Source organism: Colossoma macropomum, unplaced genomic scaffold (genome assembly GCF_904425465.1).
Source record: "Colossoma macropomum unplaced genomic scaffold, Colossoma_macropomum, whole genome shotgun sequence".
Taxonomy (NCBI): Eukaryota; Metazoa; Chordata; class Actinopteri; order Characiformes; family Serrasalmidae; genus Colossoma; species Colossoma macropomum.
In genome coordinates this window covers 18537985-18559348 of record NW_023494796.1, presented here as the reverse complement: position 1 = coordinate 18559348, position 21364 = coordinate 18537985, and the positions used below count along the sequence as shown (strand labels likewise).

The window sequence follows — 21364 nt, the reverse complement described above, 5'->3', positions numbered from 1 at the left end:
AATAAAATTTGAAATGAATTTTCATTATTAAATAAGAACATACTAATCTTAACAACTTCCCACTCGGCCTTCAGGAGTTGTTTGTATTGGAACCAAAGAACATCAAAAAACAAATAATGCCCAGATAAGCCATCATGGAAAGATCAATTTGATCCTCAGCCAGCAGCGAACAGATTTTCTTTAAACGTGTAGAAAAAGGACCGAGGTTTGTTGATATTCAATAATGATAAAAAAACATTCTACTTCAAATTCTGTTCTGAATGATTTTGAGCACTTGCTTTGGAAATAATTCCCAGTGCATCCGACACAGCCTTGTGCATCTTTTACACAGTGATAGAAATCACATAGAGATAGATATGAAATGATTTTATGTTGCCAACAGGGACGTACACTCACATAACTCCTTTGGCGGTAGATATGAACTAGCAGTGTTTTCTTTTTTTCTTGGTTTTGGGCCCGGATTTCAGGGTTGTTGGATTCATGTGTTTAAGAAAAACTAAGATGTAGAGATGTAACAATGCTCTTTGTGATGTCACAAAGTAAAACTGTGACAGTGTACAGTGTGAATGACATTGTGATGACAATGCATGGTGGTGAATGGACATTCTATTAATTATGCCATCTACTGTAAGTGCATTTCAGTACCAAAGTTTATCAAGTATACACACACACACACACACACACATATTTAGAAAACATTTAGAATACATCTTTATTGTGCATGGGAAAAACTCTGCTGTAATGTTTATTCAGTTCACCCTGTTCCTCACTGTTACTGGTTGGCAGTTTTGTTCAGGTAATTCTTCTGATAATATGTTTCATCAAAAAATCAATTATTTAAACAAATACAAAATTGAGTACAGAGTTCTCAACCTTATTTTGGCTCACATCATATGAGTCCACTGCTGCTCCCATAATCCCACTGCCCTTTCATGACCCATCTGGCCATATCACAATGATAAAATCTTGCAAATCTGACTATAAAATGAGTAGCGATGTGATTTTCAGCTTATGATAGGTATGTAACTTGCCACAGAATACATACACAAGTTCAGTTCAGTACCAAACCTAAGCTTATCACTCGTGAACATGTGCACTACTTTGGTAACTTTTTTTTTCCAAAACAGCTATTGGCCATTACATTATATATACATACATACATACATCATCTAAACCGCTTATCCTTCTGGGTCGCGGTGGGGTGCTGGAGCCCATCCCAGCTGTCATTGGGCAGAAGGCAGGATACACCCTGGACAGGTCGCCAGTCCATCGCAGATTTTCAGTTAATTTGTAAATGCCTGTTGCTCTTTACATTGTGTGTAAATTTCATGAAGAATGGCCCAAAATGACTTGGAAAAAAGTCTGGTTCCTTTGACTTACATTAAAAGTAGGCAGGTTTTTTTCCTTCTCCTGTAAAGTTCTCATTTTGGAGATACAAGGTTTTCTTCCAACAACAGTGATTATAATTAATATATATATATTAATATAAAAGTCTATACTATGCTATTCAGGTCAGCCCTAAAGTACCAAAACAGTAAACCCAGTATCGTGAACCAAATGAAATCATGGCCATAGTGTATCGTTACACCTCTATTGAGACACAATTGTAAGTTCAGATGCTTTAAAGAGGTGTGTGTGTGTTTGTGTGTGTGGAATGCTGTTCTGGCCTTTTTCCAGGCTGAGTGAGGATAGTGTTTCCAGTCCGAGTACCTGGAAGCATTCTGGTTTGGTGAGTTTCTGAGACGCACACAGAGACTCTCATATTCACAATAGGAACAGGTTGCGCAGACCAACCCAGCCAAAGTGACATGAAACTAAACATTTCCCAGAACTGTCTTCCACCAACACAATTGCCCTTACAATCACACACAGATCATATGCACTGTAGTTCTGTTGTTTGCTGTCTGTAAAAGTCCTGGATGATCATTTGTCACCATTTTATAGAATATCCGGTGTTATTTTTTGTTCTTAACTTTAATGTAATGAGATTCCAAGTCAGTTTGGAGCATTTCTATTGGTCTATCATTGACACATTCATGCAATGTAAAGAGCAACTGCTGTGTGTTAAAAGAAAGGATAAAGCAGTGTAGCGGTGGTCAATATAATTGTAGTTTATTGTCATTGTGATAAATTACAGTACGATAACCTTTTCTGAGTATATCATGGGTATCGTCAGCGCTTTTAGAATGACTGCATATGTCAAAAAAGTCAGATTTAGAGCGAATATGAGCCTGTAAACAAGAACAAGCAGTGTATAGTAACAAGCAGCTGATTGGATATCAGCCCATTATGACATAAGCCCATTATGACATGATCATTAATTGATTTTTTTTCCTCCTTTCCCTTTTTAAATAGCTTCATTTGGAGATTTTGATATAATAGTGAAAAAACACTGTTGTTGTTTTGGTCATCTTAATCCATCTATCATTTTTCTTTATTTTACAGAAACATGTCTGGGTTCCATTTATTAGCATTACTCCTATTTTAGCATTAACACTATTCATTTATTCACATTAACGTTATTCATTTTTTTAACCTCACCTTGACTGTTTCATTTTTACATCTGAGGCTACACTCGCCTTCACCCTAGGCCTGTATTCCTCCACCAGGCCAATTTTTTTCCCTCCCTTCTTCGTTCATTCGTTTTTTTTTTCTTTCTCTAATCAGAAGAGTGGAATGTGCAGCTTATGTCAGTGAGAGGCAGGTACAGAGACTAGTGCTAATTACTCTTTCTCTCTCTCTCTCTCTCTCTCTCTCTCTGCCTCCGCCCGCTCTCTCTAACCTGCTCGCCCTCCCTCCCTCCATTCTTGCAGAGTAAGAGAAGTCAGTGCAGACGGGGAAGCGAAAGAGTTGGGAGACAGAAACCAAAAGAAAAAAAAGAAGAGAAACTTCATTTGTGTTTGATTTCTTTTGTTGTTTTTCCCTTTTTTTCTCCCTCCGCTCGGTCGTGCTCAGAGCTCTGTGGGTTGCGGGACTGTCAGGAGCGAAGAGAAAGAGTGAAAGCGAGCAAGAGAGGATGAAAGTGGCTGGATTACTGCGCTGCTGAGAACGACACTTTGACAGCTACTGAACGTTGCAGGTGAGCCGATAAGCCTTTTTTCCTTTTTTACTGGAGCAGGTCTGCCTTGCTGTATTTTTTCTTAATACCATCCTCTTCTCTCATCTCCTCTTCCCCCCTTTCTACCCCACTTTTTACATGTCACTTTTTCCTCTTGTTTTCTTCTTTTCCATGCAGATGGTGCTGGGGTCCACTTGACTCCTTTGACCTTATTTATTATGATAGTTTGGAAGTGGCCTTACTGACTCTCTCTCTCTCCATCTGTCTCTCTCTCTCTCTCTCACTCTATTTCACCTATTTTTTATTTCTCTCTCTTTACCTCTCCTCACTTTACCCTCCTGTCTGCCGTCCTCTCCTTTTACTCCTTCTCTCTCTCTCTCTCTCTCTCTCTCTCTCTCTCCCTTTTACCCCTTGTCTTTCTCTCTCCCTTTTACTCCTTTTCTCTCTTTTCCTTTTACTCTTCCTTTCTTTCTTTTACTCCTTCTCTCTCTGTCTCTCTCCCTTTACTCCTCTCTCTCTCTTACTTTTACTTACTTTACCTTCCTTCTGTCTCCTTCTCTCGCTCCCTGTCTCCCTGTCTGTAACTCTCTCTGTATCTCTCTCTTTCATTTTACTCCTTCTCTCTTTCTTTTATCTCCCTCTCCTATAATCCTCTCTCTCCCTCTTACTCCTTTTCTCTTCTTTTCTCTCTCTCACTCTCCTGTACGCCTTCTCTCTCTCTCCCTTTTACTCATTTTCTCTCCTTTTCTCTCTCTCTCCTGTACACATTCTCTCCCTGTCTCACCTCATTTTACTCCTTCTCCAACCCCCTTTTGACCCTTCTCTTTAGTCATTTTATTCTCTCTCTCTACTTTGTTTTAGGGTGAGATTGTCTCCATGTTGTGAAAACTGGGTTGAAAGTTGTGCTGTGTGTGTGTGTGTGTGTGTGTGTGTGTGTGTGTGTGTGTGTGTTGTGTAACTGCACTCAGGGGGTGTGCTGTAATTTTGTGTGTGTGTGAAAGAGTCGGGTTTCTGACACTGAGAGATGGCTCAATCTAATACAGTGAGAGAGTGAGCAAGAGAGGTAGAGGAAACATGCAGAAAACACGCAGAAAACACACCTGCATACTTAAGGGTATATATATATATATATATATATATATATATATATATCCTTAAAAAAATATATATAACCCTGCACTCAGGGTTTAGTTAGATTTTAGCTGTACTTTGGATGAATTAAGGCAACCAAATGGAGTTCAACTGAACTTAAAGCTCTTATAAAAACTTCACTGCTCAGGCAAAACAACATATAGCACATTACAATGATCTTAAGGAAATCATGTATGGAAGGAATGTGGAGATACACTGTTGTGCAATAGCAAAGTCTTTCGATTTCAGTCCCGAGTGTGTGTGTGTGTGTGTGTGTGTGTGTGTGTGTGTGTGTCTGTGTGTGTAAAAGATGGCATGTTTGAGTAAGTTCTTGATGTTGGGTAGAGGTGAGAGGTTACGGCCTAGAGACTGCATCCAGCTGCTTGGCATTGTGGGGGTTGTAGTTTTACATAACTTAAAGGGGGGGGGAGTCGTTTTGGCCTGTCATGTCTGTGACTGCATTTGTGTGTGTGTGTGGGTGTGCGTAATCAGGTGACTGTGTCACTGTGTTTAGTGTAAATACTGTGTCGTTAAAATGTGTATGTGTGTTTGTTTGGCAACATCTACAGGGAACAGGTAATATGTGTTTGTGTGTGTGTGTGTGTGTGTGTGTGTGTGTGTGTGTGTGTGTGTGTGTGTGTGCGATCTGAACCTGTTTCTTTCTGTCTCTGTTTCAGTGCTTATCTGGTCTTTACCCTAAGACATTCAGGTGTACTTGTATTCCTATACTTGTCAGGTATATTTGTATTGTGGTAAGTCGCATTAGGAAACTTTGTAACTTTATGTCCCAGAAACTTGAAGAAAAGGAAAAAACATAACAGCTGTAAATGTAATTTGTATTTTTATTTGTTCGGTAGTCATTTACACAGTGTAAAGGGCAGCTGTCATTTTCAAATGAGGTAAATAAAGTAAATGTACACAAAAACAACAGTTACAACAGAGTTACAAGGTTGTCTTATGCCTATGACTGAAATCTTTTATAGAATTGTTTTTCCCTTCCAAAAACTTTGTCTGTTGACATTTAAGCTTAGAGTTACTATGTATGTATCACTGTAGGGTCAATAGTAATGTCAATATAAGGCCTTACATACACATATAATATTACATTACTGAGTGTGCATATCTGTACATAGACAGACCACAACATTGGTGCATGTTTCTATTTGTTTTCTACGACAACTACTTAAAAAGATCACCCATTAGCACCATTTCGATCTAACAGTGCTTTAATTTAATGGGAAGTTTTTGACACAATTGTCATTTCATAGCCTTTACTGGCTGAAAAGTTCCATTTCCTCCTTGTGAAACAGATTTCTGAAAGACTTGTTTTTATACAATGTCAGGACAATGTGATGTTAACTTGCTTTAACAGCCCCCAGTGACAGTAAATACTCATTTACTGGCAGTTTAATAAAAGTTATTTATTGATTCATTTAATGCATACCATAGCAGCATATTAGTATTCCCACACATGTTGAGTGATGATATCTTACATTATGATATCCTACATTAATACCACATTTACTGTACTCAGCAGATTAATTACAGTTTTGTGGCCTAATTAAAGTTGACAGTATACTACAACCACAGCTTCTACTGAATTGTGTTATTATCATATTATTTGATAAAGATTAAGCTTCAACTCAACACGCTATCACTGTGTTTGCTCCTGCATCTGCTTTAGAGTTAGGAACCATCTCAAAATGACCAGAAAAAGTTGATGATTATTATTATTACTATTAGTAGTACTAGTAGTAGTTGTATCTCTGTAAGTATGTCTGCTGATGCTTCTAGACACATCATGAGGCATGTTCCTGAAAGCACCAGCAGATGTACTTATAGATGGACTTAGCTAAAAATAATAAGCATAGCAACACTTTATATTCCAGTAGTTTTGAGACAGTTCCTAACTATTAACCATACGCAAGGGCAATCCCCCCCCGCCACCCCACCCTTACCTGATTTAATCGTTCACCACCATTTTTTTCCAGTTAAGAGGATTCGGTTTGTGAGGTCATACACATTTACTTATAATATGTCTTAAATGTATTGTATTCATTTAAGTATATGTAATAATAACTGTCTTAGCCTAAGTCTAACCCTAGTAGCTAAAAAGAGATACTTATACCTTTATAAATGTAGCTTTTGTTAAAAGAAAAAAACAAGGACCGTATTGTTGGTCCCCACTATGCAGGTTTTGTTGGTCCCCACTATGCAGTTTTTTCTCTGTGAGGACACTTCTGTCCTGAAAATGTACAAAAACAAACACATACACAAGTGCAAGCACACATCCTCATAATCCTTCAACCTCCAGGACTTTTACTCTGACCTTCCTAAACTTGAGTTAGACACAATATTGGAAGAGCGAAGGATTGAGAAAGAGACATTGAGGTCACCTCTCTGTTCTCTGTTCTTTTAGTCATATGACTGGTCATGTGACCCCCCCCCAGCATGACATTAACCCTGGGAGACATCTGGACAGCAGTGTCTGTGTGTGAGTGTGTGTGTGTGTGTGTGTTGTGTGCATGCACTTGTGTGGTACACAGCAAGAGAGAAACAGGATCTCTTCTCTTTCCCTTCTGCTTTTTCTTCCCATCTCTTTTTCTCTCTTTCACACACACACACACACACACACACACACACACACACACACACGCACACACACACAGGTACACACACACTAAATACCTGCACTCCCACTCCACAATGAACGCATTCTTCTTCTGGCCTGATAGACAGGACCGGAGAGGTGTATAAGTGTGTGTGTGTGAGAGAGAGAGACTTTGTTTTTGTGCATTTCCAGGACAAAAACATCTTGACTTTGTATAGAAATCAAAGAAAGACAAGGCTAGCTTACAAAATGGGGACCAACAAAAGGTCCTCATTTTGTAAAGTTCTTTTCTTACAAAAACTACATGTTTCATTATTTATTGTTATGTTGAAAAAACTTTTTTAGTTTTAGGTTAGGAGTAGGTTTAGGGTTAGGCCTAGACCAGTGCTATCTAACCTGGTCCTCAGGGACCCTTAATGGTCCACATTTTTGCTCCACCCTAACTCACAACACATATGGATGAAGCAGAAATGTGAACTGTCTGGAGGGTCCTGTGGACCAGGTCGGGAATCACTGGCCTAGTCCATTCTTATTACATAGATTCTTATATATGCAGTATATTGTCGCTGTCAGGACAAAACTTTGTGTCTTTGTGTTTTTGTCATTTTTCATTTTTTGACAGAATTTGAAAACACCAGCTCCTTTTTACATTGTGTAAAATATGGAAATGGTCCATTCTCTTTATATTAACTTGCACTGAAAGTCAGGAATGTTTTTCTTTTCCTGTATCATTCTCATTTTGGACATACGAGATCTTGTTCTGACATTGATGAGGTACTTGCACACATACAGTCATACGCAACAGTTTGGGCTCCGCTGATTGCATATTGCTAATTTTCTAGGTAAAAAATAAGTGAACACATTCTCTACAGAGAACACACTTCTACACATTTAATACACAATTACTGTTTACAAAATTTAACATATTGGAAAAGAAAAAACACAAAATGTGATCTGGGCTAAATTTGTGTCGCATTTTATATGTTATGTTTTACATTTCTCCACGTTGGTGACATCCTGTATAAATAAAAATAATGCGTGGCCATGACTTAGTAAGGCAAGGGGACAAGATAATTAAGTCATGGCCACCACTTAGTAAGGTGTGGGAACAAGATCCTAATTTGATGATGTTTTAACTTAGTTTCACAGGGAAAATCAACAAAACATTTAATTTGAGCAGAGGTATTCAAACATTTGCATAAGACTGAATAATAAATGAGACATATTACATTACATATAAGTTAAAGGTATTTAGTACTGTGCAAAAGTTTTAGCCACCTTAGAAAATGATTTTTAAAAAGCTATTTATCTTTAACCATTTACAGTCTTCTTCTATGGGCAGATGGTACTATTCGTAGTCATTAACCAATGCCTGCTTTGGCTCATTGATACTTGATTATGCTAAATCAAGTGTGCTGGTAATCAAATTTCATAAACACTGAGAAATCTACTTTCATTTTTAGAAGAGAAAAACCCTTACTGTCTACTGTATTTAGGCTTATTTGTATTTACTCTAATGACATAATGTATTTCACTGGAGTGCATATTTATATTACATATACCTACTGATCCATTAATCAATTTCAAGTAGTGTAAAAAGTAAAAATTGGGACTTATGTCTGACCCCACACAACAGCTGTGTGTGAGGGATGGTTTGATTGGTAGTGACTTATTAGGGGCGGAGCTTCTTAAGACCAAAGGCTTTTGGGGGTAATTTGGGGTATCCCACTGCGTGCCGCCCCTCTTGTTCTCTCCCTCTCTCTCTCTCTCTCTCTCTCTCTCATAGACACACATGCAGACAGTGGCCGTTCTGAACCCAACCCCCCCAACAACCCCCCCCGTCTCTAATGCTTTTATACCGCTTCATTACACATACTTCACTTTCTCTTTGTCTTGCTGCTTCACTCTATTTTCACTCTTCTGTGTCCCTTACTTTTGATAAAGTTGGTTCAATACTATTATATTAAACTGAGCCTGGTATTATGCTGTATGCAAACTGGGTAGCCGCTACTGTGCTAATTTTCTGCTATAGATTGTGTGTCTCCGCATGTTCACCTGTTTTGCTGTCTGTGTTGGGTTTGAATGTTCTCACAGTTGTTAGGGGGACCTTGTGTGCAACAAGAAAACCGAAATTCTAATGCGGGAAATTCTGATGTTCGTTCAGTTGCTTCTTTAACTTGAGTTTGAAATATGTTGTCACTGTCAGAACCAGACCTTTTAACTCCAAGAAGTAACTTCACATGAGATGGAAAAACATTGTCTAACTTTGAATATATATTATAGTGACGACTGTATTCTAACTCATTTTTGATGTTTCGGTTGGTCCAACTCTCATGAAATTTTTAGACTATGTAAAGGACAGCTAGTGTTTTCAAATTATGAAACCAAAAATGGAGATACAAGGATTCAGCTTCACTTTTTCCCTAACCTAAAGCTAACACTCGCTCTAATAAGGGAAATAGTAAATATTTATCATGACACTTAAGGGCTTTTTCACAATGCACAATACTTATCACATTATTAAGCTTTTCTAAGCTTGGATAAGTTGGAACAGATAAAATACGGCAGTAGTGCCACATTTACTGTGACTTCAGTCATTGTTATTCAGAGTTCTGCTGCACTACATCCACTTTAACAGGCCTTTTTGTGTTGAAACATGCAGTTGAGTCACTGTCATGAAAACAACGTCAAACCTTGTCCACAAATATTTGAGTGTTATAATCATCATTTATATTATTTAGTAGATTAGTTGGAGCTTCATATGGTACAGCAAGAGTTATTTTACATTTTTTGACATTTTTTATTGTAGTTCTCATTAGCACAATGTGTCCACACTTTAGTGGTTGATAATGAGATAAAGTCGCAAAATACTGTATTTTGTAATATATATGTGTACATCTATGTATGTTTGTTTCATAATTATCTTAGTCTGACAACAGTATACAAATAATACAAAAAAAAACATCATTTACACATCTTAGCGGATTATGTTAGAAAATGTTCTTATAAATCCATTTAACATCAATAAAATCATTCAGATTTACTATGAATTATTTCAACAGGCATCTCTGTTTATATCATCGATGTTGGAGCAAAACCTTGTATCTCCATTTTTGTTGTTTTTTTTATTTATTTTACATTTGAAAATGCCAGCTATTGTTTATAATGTGCATTAATGATAAATGGAGCAATAGAAGTGCCCAAAATTCATTTTAAAAAATCATTTTCAACTAACTTCCATTCAGAGTTTTTTTTTTCCTGTATAGTCACCATTGGAGATATGAGGACCAAAAAAGTTGTGATTATTTGTTTTTCAAGGTGGGTGTTTGTCATGCTTGTGAGAATAACTCAGTTGGTCAATGTTCTTTGAAAAATGACCATATCCATGATATGCTCAGAAAAGCACACTGTACCTCAACCACAATTCTGGGGTGGAAATTATCTCCTATTAATCTATAGCAGTAGTAGGTAGTCATATCTATATATAACGAATTGGGCACTCAGTACTCTCCTCCTATTATATTCAGATGACGCTGCGCGAGCAGCAGTTTGAAAGACAACTACGCGTGTCTAGGAGGGTGCACATGCTTGCTTTTACACTCCCTGATAGCTGCCATACTGAAAGGAAGATCGGGTTCCTTTCAGAAGTGCTCATCACTACACCCTACTCCCAACAAAAGCTCCGCCCACCACATTAACAGCTCAGGACAGGTATATCTATGGTAGGAATCTAAATAACTAGTATTTGTCAAAGCTGTTGGAGTCACTTCTACTGTTACACAATGGAGACACTTAGGCATGCAGTAATTGATAATTTTGCCAGAGCTGAGCACAGGGCATTCTAGAAGAAAGTTGGCCAATCAGGAATTGTTTTTCTCTGTGGTTTCTAGGCAGATACAGCTCAGTGAGCTCTCCTATTGGTCAGGACTTTAGGCGCTAAACTGAAGCACTGAAACATTAGATTAACTATCTGCATAATTAACAATCAACCAATCAGTGGAAAACACTGGAGGCTCTACAACAGGCTTCTCTACTGACAGAGTCACAATGAAACTGCTATATGGTGAAATACATGCTAATATGTCTGTGAAAAGCTTCAAGTAAAATGTCTTTAGAAGCTTCAACTTTCTGTGTTTATCTAGACCTGCCAAAAAATGTTCATCTGTATCACGTTAGTTTAGCACTCACCAACTACTAGAATACCATGGGGGCGCTAGAAGATGTTAGCATTATCATAGAGGTGGGTTTTATCCTCATGTTTTGACCGAGTTTTGACGTTTGCAGCCTAAATTGAAGGCCTAGCTGTAATAATCACGATTCACCAATTAATATTTCTATTTATCTCTTATAGTACTGTATGTGAACAGATGAACAAGAAGCAAAAACTATGCTACACTGCCACCAGTAAAATTTATCAAGTACAGCTCAATTAGCATGAATCTTGATTAAAACCTTCAAGTTTTACATAATCCACAATCAATTATTTTTATTTTACAAAATAGTGATGTATTCTGCAGAAGTAATTTGCAAAAGTGAACTTTTAATTGACATAATATGGGATTAAGAGATAATGTTTGTGTATGCCAACAATGCTGTGGTTGGCTAATTATATTGAAGATAATTAGAAACTAACATTTATAGATTTAATCAAATCTGTTTTGTTTTTGTTCAGAGTAAAAGCATTTCAGGACAGTGTCCATTGGTGGTGTCCATTTAAACGGAACCCTTTGAAACAATAACGCTTCAGCCTTTCAGTTTGAAATGACCACTTTGAATGTTTTTCCCTCCATAGTTCTTCACACATGGACATCGTTTAATGCCATTTGGTCTACACTGTAACATGGGAAAGACATTTGGGCAAAAATCAGTATTTTGCTAGTAGTTACACATAGTTCACTGAGAAAAAAACAATAAAGATAGTGATACACAAGTATGTGTGTTTGTGAGGAGACATTTCAGACATTTCATAGAGAAAGGAGGGAATACAGTGGTCCCGTTGTATTGTAACAATTTAAAACACATTGTACTTTCACTCTGCTCAGGAAACGAACATGCAATCAGGGTGATTCTTCGGGTCTTTTAACACATAGAAGTCGCAGTTATCGCTAACAGTGACAAAAACAAGTTGTAATTTATTTAAATTATTTATCAGCCTTAGCACATTGAAACTGTTAAAAGTGTGAATTCTAAAGTGTCAATTGATACCAAGTTTGTGTTTGTATGTAAAAGGCAGGGTTATCACTATTACTGAAATGAAAACTGTGCAGTGAATGCAGTGAAAAACATTGCTTCTTAATTGTAATAACAATAAAAAAAATTCAAAATTATAAAACTAAATTAAAACTAAATTATCCACTGCAACAAGAACAAAAACTTTAGAATTGAGCTTTATCCTTGTGTATTTGGCCAGGCCTTTAAGGGACACTTGGAAACCAGCATATCATGCTGCTATTGCTACTGCTACTTCTATGTAAGTTTAGCATTGCTAAAACATCCTTATCAGAACAAAACTATGGTCCACTTTGAGTTTACACAGAGTATAATCCAGTTTTTGTTAACAGCAACATGTGGCCCTATTGGTAGTGATGGTGAAGGAATGGAGCAATGCTAAAAGGCAGTAATGCTAGCCCAAAAAATGCTAACCCGAATAATGCTAATGTCACAAGGTCGCTGCATGGTGTACAAACAAAGCACACCTTGCTTTCAGTGACCGATACTAAGCAGTGTGTCAACAGCGATATCTGAACATCAAGGCGTAAATATGCATTGGTGAATACATGTGAACAGGACAGCTGTGGTTTGGAGTAATAAATCTAAATCCAACTAAATAATAACTTTTGTACAAAAGATTGTACCAGATTATTGTGAATGTCAGATGTAAATGTAATTTAATATATACAAACATTTAAATATTTGTGTCATGTAGTGTACTGTGCAATTTCCAGTTAAAAAGGGCCATTAAGTATGTTTTTAAATTTTTAGCATCAGGAAATAAATTGGACAGTATATATTTAACAGAAAACAACTAAATATGATATCAAATGTTTCAGTATTTAATGTATCAACATATTGCCTTTATTACAGCTCGCATTCTTTTTAGGAGACTTGCTTTCAGGTTGTCATAGAAATCTACAGGGGTGTTTTTACACACCTCCAAAGTTCAGTCTTGAAGTTGGCAGCATTTTCTCCTTCTTATAATCCAAGTAATCCCAAACACGTTCAGTGATGTTGAGGTCTGGATGTTGAGGTGTTCAGTCGATTGTTCTGAGACCACCATCATTCTTTATTTGATTTGTAAATGTATTTTTTTTTAATTAAAGGCTTAAAGGCTCAGTGAGGCTCCTTGACAGCTACACATCCTTTCAGACTCATTACCTTGCATCTAATCTCCTCAGAAAGATCTCCTGAAAAATGAATAACTTGTACTTGCCTAGTACTGTATATGGTACCATAATGAATACTGAGAAGCAAATTGAATCTAGCAAAGGAACAATAATAAGGCAAAAGGCTACTTCCAACTAATTAGACCTCATCAAATAGAAAGTTACATAATCTTATAAATGTACCACAAAGTTTTCTTCATAAAATAAATATGTAACACATGCACATGCTGAACACTTGAGGGCACTTCAGGGTTTAGATATTTTTAGCACGTGCTTAAGTGCACACTCCTCTTGGAACCTGCAGTTTATGTGACTCAGTCTTGATACTGAGAATGGGTGTATATACACACACACAGACACACACACACACCATCAGATGACCTTGACTCAAGAGTTTATGCTGCGGCGTCAAACATTTTTCCTCCTTGAACTCAACCAAGTGACGCTAACGGCAGCACAAGTGTTTGTGTTTGACGAGTGTATTTATGGCAGAGTTTGAGTTCAACCTGATTTTCCAGTTCGTCTCCTTACGAGCAGTGTATGCAATGCAGTCTGGAAAATCTCAAGGGCCACACACCTCCTATTCTACATCCTCATAGAGACTTCCATATTCCATCCATTCCTTCCATTCTACCAATTGGTTCAGAGTTGAAAGCACATTTCAGACTTTTAACTGACTCGGACTTTAGACTAAAATACTTTTAGTCAAACTGTACCTTAATTATGTTTATTTTATTAAAATAAATGGTTGAACATTCCATTTTATTACTTCCAAAACAATCATAATGCTACTAAAACTTTACCAAATGTTTAAGTTGTGACTTTTAGTTAATTTTGGGCAGAACTCAAAAACGCTATCCAGTACATGACTAGTAAACACAGCTCAGAACAGTTGTACACACATGAAATCATAATATTTTTCAGTGAAACACAAAAAAGTTTGACATAATTGCAGAAAACGTGTTTTAGTAGTGACAGTTCTTAATGTTACACACTGATTTCCAGATTTTGGGACACAAATACTTCAAAACAATGAGATCTAACTGCTTACTATGTGGCCATGAGGGAAAGGGATGAAGTCTCAATTCCTGCTCTAAAATGCAGCGGGTGTGGCTAAAATATGGCTCCGCCCTGCAGACTAAAACTGTTTGTTGTAAAGCTGGGGGGGCTTTTCCTGCTTGCGGCGTAACCAGCAAGCTGACTGGCTCATTTTCTTGAAGGGCGGGACTTTCTCCACAAACAGACACCATGTTGAGCGTTACGAGCTTTCCCATTCATTAAAATAGAGCAGTTCTTTGACTTACAAACAGAAAATATGTCAACATTAAATAAATTAACTGTGTTGTCTTTAAGTAATTGCTTTAAGTAAAATGGACAGAATTCAGTGAAAGTACATATCAGTAAATGGAAACTCTTTATTTTGACCCAAAGAGATTCCATTTCAGAGAAACTCAGCCAGTTTCTCTGAAATGTTTATGTTGAGGTAACAACATCTGTGCATTGACTCTATTCTGTTAAATGGGATGGAAAAGTGTGGCATTAATGAATTTAGTCCATGCAACAATTATTTTTTTGAGTGCAGAGACTTTATATTAGCCACATAGCTTAAGTGCAAAACTGGAGAACCATCTTCAGATGCAAAACACATCCTGGCTGACTGACTGACGCTTTGGGGTTGGGGAAAATGATGTAAATGTGATGTTTTTTGAGAGCCATTTCTTTAATGATCAAAATAACAGTTTGATCACTAGATTGCTAATGCAATCAGTAGCAACTGGCTTAGAGCATTTAAGCGTTCCTGTACATTTTCATCTTTTCTTCAATGCACACAAGCTAAACTGACTAAATCTGCCTCCATTAGAAATTGATGTGGATGTTATCTTTACACACCATTTTTCAGTTTATAACTTAGCCAAAATGGGTTCTAGATCACTATTGTGTACAGTTGTCCATCATTATCTGTAAGCTTTGGGTAGGTACAGTGTGTTTTATGCTGCTGATGATACCGTTTTAAAAAGAAGACTTTGCTCCCCGTCAAGGCCTGTTTACACTTTAGCCAAGCTAACCTTCCTTTATGGCTTACCCATGATACTCAGAGGCGGGGGTTTTATGACATTGCCATAGCAATTTGAAGATTAACCCCCACCCAGGCTTTTCTCCATCTCAAGGTTCAATCTGAAAGGCTGATGTTCCTGACTTGTGTCTTAGTAGCTTTCTGCAGTTGGTGTTTATGTGTGCGTTTTAAGTTTGTTTGTTCTGTGCAGTCACCTGGGATCAATGTGATCAGCCAGTGACCTGGAACAGGAACTCAGTTTGACCTCTGATTGTAGCATAATTTCCTGTTAGCATGTCCTCTTCTCTGTTGCGTCTCCTTTCCACTGCTAGCAGACACACTTCCACACACATACACACACACATACACACACACACACACACACACACACACATATACACACACACACAATAAGTTATCTTTTAGTTAAGAAGTTGAATGTGTAACAGAGAGTGACCACCATCATATGACTCTTCTGTGATTTGACAAACACAGCCATTTGCCACACAGTAAAACCCTGACATTTTTACCATTCACATGCTTTTCACTCATGAAGAGCTTTGTCTTTAGCTGATGGTAACTTGAATTGAAAGTGTTGAAGGTGGGAAAACGCTAAACTGTGCATTGCAGCAGCCCATAGTTAGCACAGTTAGCACATACTTAAAAACTCAACTTTTAAAACTCTGAGCATCATGTGTATTGCTAATCTGCTAAAGAATAACTTTAGCAAAACATCATGAACATTGCTAATCACTACTATTTGTTAAAGAATAACTTCAACAAAACATTGTGTACATCTCAAATCAGTGTTTTCCATAATAATAACTTTAGCAATATGCTAGCCACTGAGTAATCTGCACTCTGTTAAGTCTCATACGGCTTCAAACATTGTTACAAAGGGGTGTGAAACACTGACCTCAAAATGATTCAGTTCAAATACTAGACTCAAAATTAACCTTGATTATTTTGGTACATGGATAAACACTATTATGCTAAAAAATAACTTCAGCTTAAAGTCATGTATATCACTAATTACTAACGTGCTAAAGAATAACTTTAGCTTATGTCATGTTTATCACTAATCACTATTGTGCTAAAAATAACTTCAGCTAAACATCATGTATATCACTAATTGTTATTGTGCTAAAGAAAAACTTTAGCTAAACACCACGTATATTGCTAATTACTATTGCACTAAAGAATAACTCTAGATAAACATTATGCATATCGCTAATTGCTATCATGCTAAAGAACAACTTCAGCAATGACTTTCTTGCGGGGGTTTATGTTTGAAAGTAACCTGAGAATTTTATTTTGGCCAACACATACCAGCACTGAAAACTCAGATGTTGCATACTCAGAGCTTCAAACAATAGGGCCATTTTTATATATAAACTCTGTTTATATATAATTCAGTTTAATTCACTTTTAACTGTATGCTCCTGAAGAGCATAAGGAAGAAGATTCAAAAGAGGAACCCATATTATTAGTTATTATGGCTAAGGATACATGTACTGTTAACTCACAATGTAAAAGGCACCTATGTAGGTCACAGCTCAGAGTACAGCACTTTGCTGTTAGTCAATGGGAATAAATTGAATTCATTCAGTGATTATGAAGCCAGTCAGGTGTGCTGGAGGTAAGTCCTTCTTGGCCGTCTTACAGTATTACTGAACTAAATTTGAGGACATGGTATAATTAGCTCAGTTCACCAAGTGTCATTTATTATAGCGCACATGTCAATTCAAAAAGTCTACAAACAGTGTAAAAGATGCAATGCATTCAATGGGTGTCATGTACAGTTACATTAAAAATACTAAATATGTGTAAAGTCATTTGTTTTGATGTGAAACGTTTCATTATTGAAAAACTTTTTAACTTAACAAATTTCTTTACAGTAGTGGGAACCAGGGGTCGAAATGTAGCCATTTATTTACCATCCAAAACAACGAGTACACATCTCTTTTTATATGAAATGTTGATAATGGTAAAATAGTGGTAAAGGTGAATAGATACTTTTCCTTGGTTATTATTTTGGCTTACAGTAACATGCATGTACCTCTTCGGCCTCTCCTTGTAAGTACATTTTAGGCCAAAACGGCATCACTAAACTATTGCAAAACAACATCTCAGGTGTCAGGCAGTGTATTCATAACAATTTCATGTAATACATTTCTGTGAGGGAGGTTTTAGAGGTCGACGTCTGGTTCCTATCACCACCACTGTGAGCAATTCTGACTCAGCAAGTTTCCCTAGAACAGAGCATTACACACTGAACCACTCAGAATCACTTTGTTTACATCTTACTGATTTAATTATGCTGAAATTTGGAGAGGAAAAACATGAAAATGTGTAATTTCCATTTTAATATGTGAACATTGCAATTAATGTTATGTTAGTTATAACTGTATGTATAAACATGGCAGTTTTAAACTACGCACAGTTAAAGATGTGAGCCGAAGATGTACAGCACTACAGTGGTAGGGTGTCTAACAGTCAATCTAAACCAGGGCTGACATGCAGCTCTGCTTTAAGTCTGTATTACTGGTGTTCAGAGTTGTGTAGATCAAACACACACACACACACACACACACATAAAGATGTCTTTATCTGTGTTACTAAAGCAACACTCACAACCTTGACGTGCAGCTACCTGTCTTTACAACGAGTCTGATTTCATTTCCACCGAACATGTTTGTGATTTTTTTCTCTCACTGAATACACAAGCTGTGTTAAAGTTGTGTGCAAAAGTTTGGGCACCCCTGGTCAATGACATGGTTTGTTGATGTTCTAATTGAGAATTCAAAGAGAAGTGAACATATCCTTTACAGAGAATAGACTTCTGCACATTTTAATGCACAATTGCTGTTTACTTGCTCAACTTAACAAATTGTGGCCTGTGCAAAAGTTTTTATGGTTTATTCTTTACCAATACATTAAGCTCAGCAAATACATTGAAATTATGCACTAAAATATGTTTGTTTGTTCTCTGTGGAGGATGTGTTAACTTATCCACTCTGAAAATCAACAAAACATGTCATTTGATCAGGAGCATTCAAACTTTGTTAACCCCTTAAACTGTAACACCCCATATGTGGGTAAAAATATTACTTGGTCTGAATGTGCAGTAATCGGGAAATCATTTCATTTGTTTACATTTTTTTTACTCGACAAGAGCCCATATGAGCCACATCTTGCTCACATTTTTTGGCAAAAGTTGATTTGAAGTGAATTTGAATTGAAACATCATTTTGGCAGATGAAGTCATTTTTCAGGTTCAACTGACAAGCTGTTTTTTGCAGTGTAGTTGCAAACGTTGTCAAACTTTCAAAATGTACTATTCAGCCAGTAGTAAACTAAATTGCTGTAATGGAAAGTTTTGAATAGATTGATTTTGTGATATCACCAAATCCAATGCATGTACATATATCCTCCCATTCGTAATGAGGTTATAAGGAGCATTTCAGCCTGGATTGGTTTTTAAATGATGTGCAATATAAAGCAGCCAGTCAGAACAGAGCTTGTTCACATATATCAGTTTAAAAGGCAGAGTGTCAAAAACAGCCTGTTTAGTTCTAAAAGACAAAGAGAGGATTAGTAAAAAAGAATGATGAATGTTTTTGTGTTTTTTGTGTGAGTACAATGGCCCAGCTAAGACTTATAACTAAATAGGCCTGCAGTTTAAGGGGTTAATGCTGACCATTGTGAACTGGGTTCAGAAAACTGATGTTCGATGTGTGTGGTCAGTTGAATAGGACGGTACGGAATATCCTCTTCAGTCAGACATGAAGAACTTTCACTGGATAACCTTCAGTCATCACTCCCACTTTATACCCCTCCAAACATGCACATTTACATTCTCTCTCCCTCTTTCAGCCTCTTATGTCCTAATTCTTTATCTCGTCACACCCAAGAACTTTGCTCTCTCTCTCGAAATCCTGAAAAAAAAGAGAAAGGTAGGTTAGGCAGGAGGGGGCACCTATTTCTTAGCTCCACCCCTCATAGGCATTGAGCAAACACTCCACTACCTCCTACACACACTCACACACTTCACTCCACTGCTTCGCCTGCCACTGAAGTGTGTCTGTGTATGTGTTTTAGAGAGAGAGAGAGAGAGAGAGAGAGAGTGGGTGAGTGTTCAGGTGAGAAAGGTAGAGCGGTGTGTTGGTGTGTGTGTGTGTGAGGTTGGTGTCACAACACACTCGCACTGACCGCAGAATTAGCTGGACACACAGACACCAGGGTCATCCGAGGAGGCAGGTATTGTGTCTATTTTCTTAGAACTCCTGAGTGTCGGTGTGTGTGTGTGTGCTTGAGTGTGTGTTCCATTCAAACTTTCAGGTGTGTGTGTGTGTGTGTGTGTGCTAGTGTGATTAACTGATTCACCCTCAGGCCTTTTTTCTCCTGCAATTATACAGTTGTCTTCTAGTTTGTTTATTGTTTGTATGATTATGATGTCACAGGTGATTGTGATGTCATAATTAAGTCTGTAACCCTGCTTTTGCGACCTTGCTTAACCTTCACTAGGCTATCGCTGACATTTTGTGTGTCGTACTTTATAAAACTTTCATTTGGGGATTAAAACTGTATGTTTGTGTGAGTGTGTTCCTGTAGCGAAGTGCTGTATTGCCCGTTGGTCTTTGGACTCTACAGCTCTGGCCTCCCATGTTTGCTGTTAGGGTGGGCCCTGAACATGTGTAGGTGTGTGTGTAAAACAGTTATCAGGGAGGCTGTAAGGTGTATCATTACATGCATGTAGTGTTTTAACTCTATCTGAACTGGTGACAGAACATGTAAAGGAGAATTCCACTGAAAATCATGTTAAATTTTCATCAAATGCTTGAATGCAAAAAATTGACCTTTGACACACAAAATCCAAATAAAAAATGCCATATTATGTCAGTCAAATCAAATGGAAATTGTTGATTAACTTTCAGGTTGTTTAAATTACATCATTGGCAAAATTACTTAAGTATTATTACTTAGGTATATGTACAATTTTTAAAACTTTCTGCATAATTCATTGGTTGAGATTTAATCTGAGTCTTTCAGAGAGGGTCGATTTGAAATGGTGCATTGTAGAAGAGCTTATCAACACAGATTTCTTTACAGTGGTGGTGATAGGAACCAGGAGTTACGATATCTACAATGTAAACATAGCCTGCATATTCCTCTCTGCCACCAATTTAAAGAAGATATGTGGTAGACCAAAATCTAGACCATAACTATCATAAAAAATATCGCAGGTAATAGCATATTCATAACCATTTCATGTAACAGCTTTCTGTGAGGGAGCTTTCAGAGGCTTTACACCTATCGAACTTCTGATTCCTATCATCACTTCTGTGAACAATTCTGGCTTTGTAAGTTTCTCTAGAGAGGAGTTTGTCACATTAAACTTTTTATGTAGTACGATATGAAGTTATAGGAGCTGTGGGCCTACTTCTTAATCTTGGGGTTAATAGTTCTAATAATACATTAGTATATCATTGTTGTGGGAAGAAAACCTTGTATCTCCAAAATGGTAACTTTACAGGAAGAGGAAAAAAACCTACTTTACTCTGAATGTTAGTCAATGGAATCAGACTTTTTTCCATATCATTTTGGGCTGCTTCTTTTGGTCCATTCTTCATGTAAAGGCCAACAGGCATTTTCAAATTATGTCAAAAACTGAAAAACGACAAAAATGGAGACACAAGATCCCTGTTCCACAATATGCCAGCAGTCTGGAGGATTTGAGCAAGTCCGGGGAAAGACAAATGCTGAGTAGTTGTCACAAGAACTTGTGGTTTTAGAGAGGGAAGTGAAGGCAGAGCACATCAGAATAAAAGTCCTGGCAGCGGAACACTATGCAATTTAATTTAGCACAGTGCTCAGAAAGTAAAGTAAATTCTACGCAGATTTAAGTAGCACTTCTTACAGTGAGTTTGAGAAAAATCGCTGCTGCGGTGAACTAATATGTTCCAAAGCCGATGTGTTTAGCCTTGCGGACCTTTTTTACTACACCAGGGTGCAGTCTATGGGAGTATGTGATTTGTAGCTGCGATTAGCAACAAGCTACAGGGTGGCAGCGTGGAATATGACAAGTATGAGTTGAAATTTTATCAATTTTATCTAATTAAATGCCC

The 21364-nt window shown here is 37.3% G+C and overlaps 1 protein-coding gene across 5 annotated transcripts in view; it reads left to right on the top strand.

The window, feature by feature from the left end:
* Positions 1-21364, top strand: part of rbm47 (RNA binding motif protein 47) — a 65901-nt gene that overhangs the window by 17873 nt on the left and 26664 nt on the right. For 3 of the 5 annotated variants that reach the window (XM_036583050.1, XM_036583049.1, XM_036583046.1), the window contains exon 1: positions 19264-19496. The gene's annotated coding sequence lies outside the window, so the exon portion shown is untranslated. Of the gene's footprint in view, positions 1-2955; positions 3080-19263; positions 19497-21364 lie in introns of those variants that run through there. The other 2 variants (XM_036583048.1, XM_036583047.1) reach the window with 2 other exon arrangements.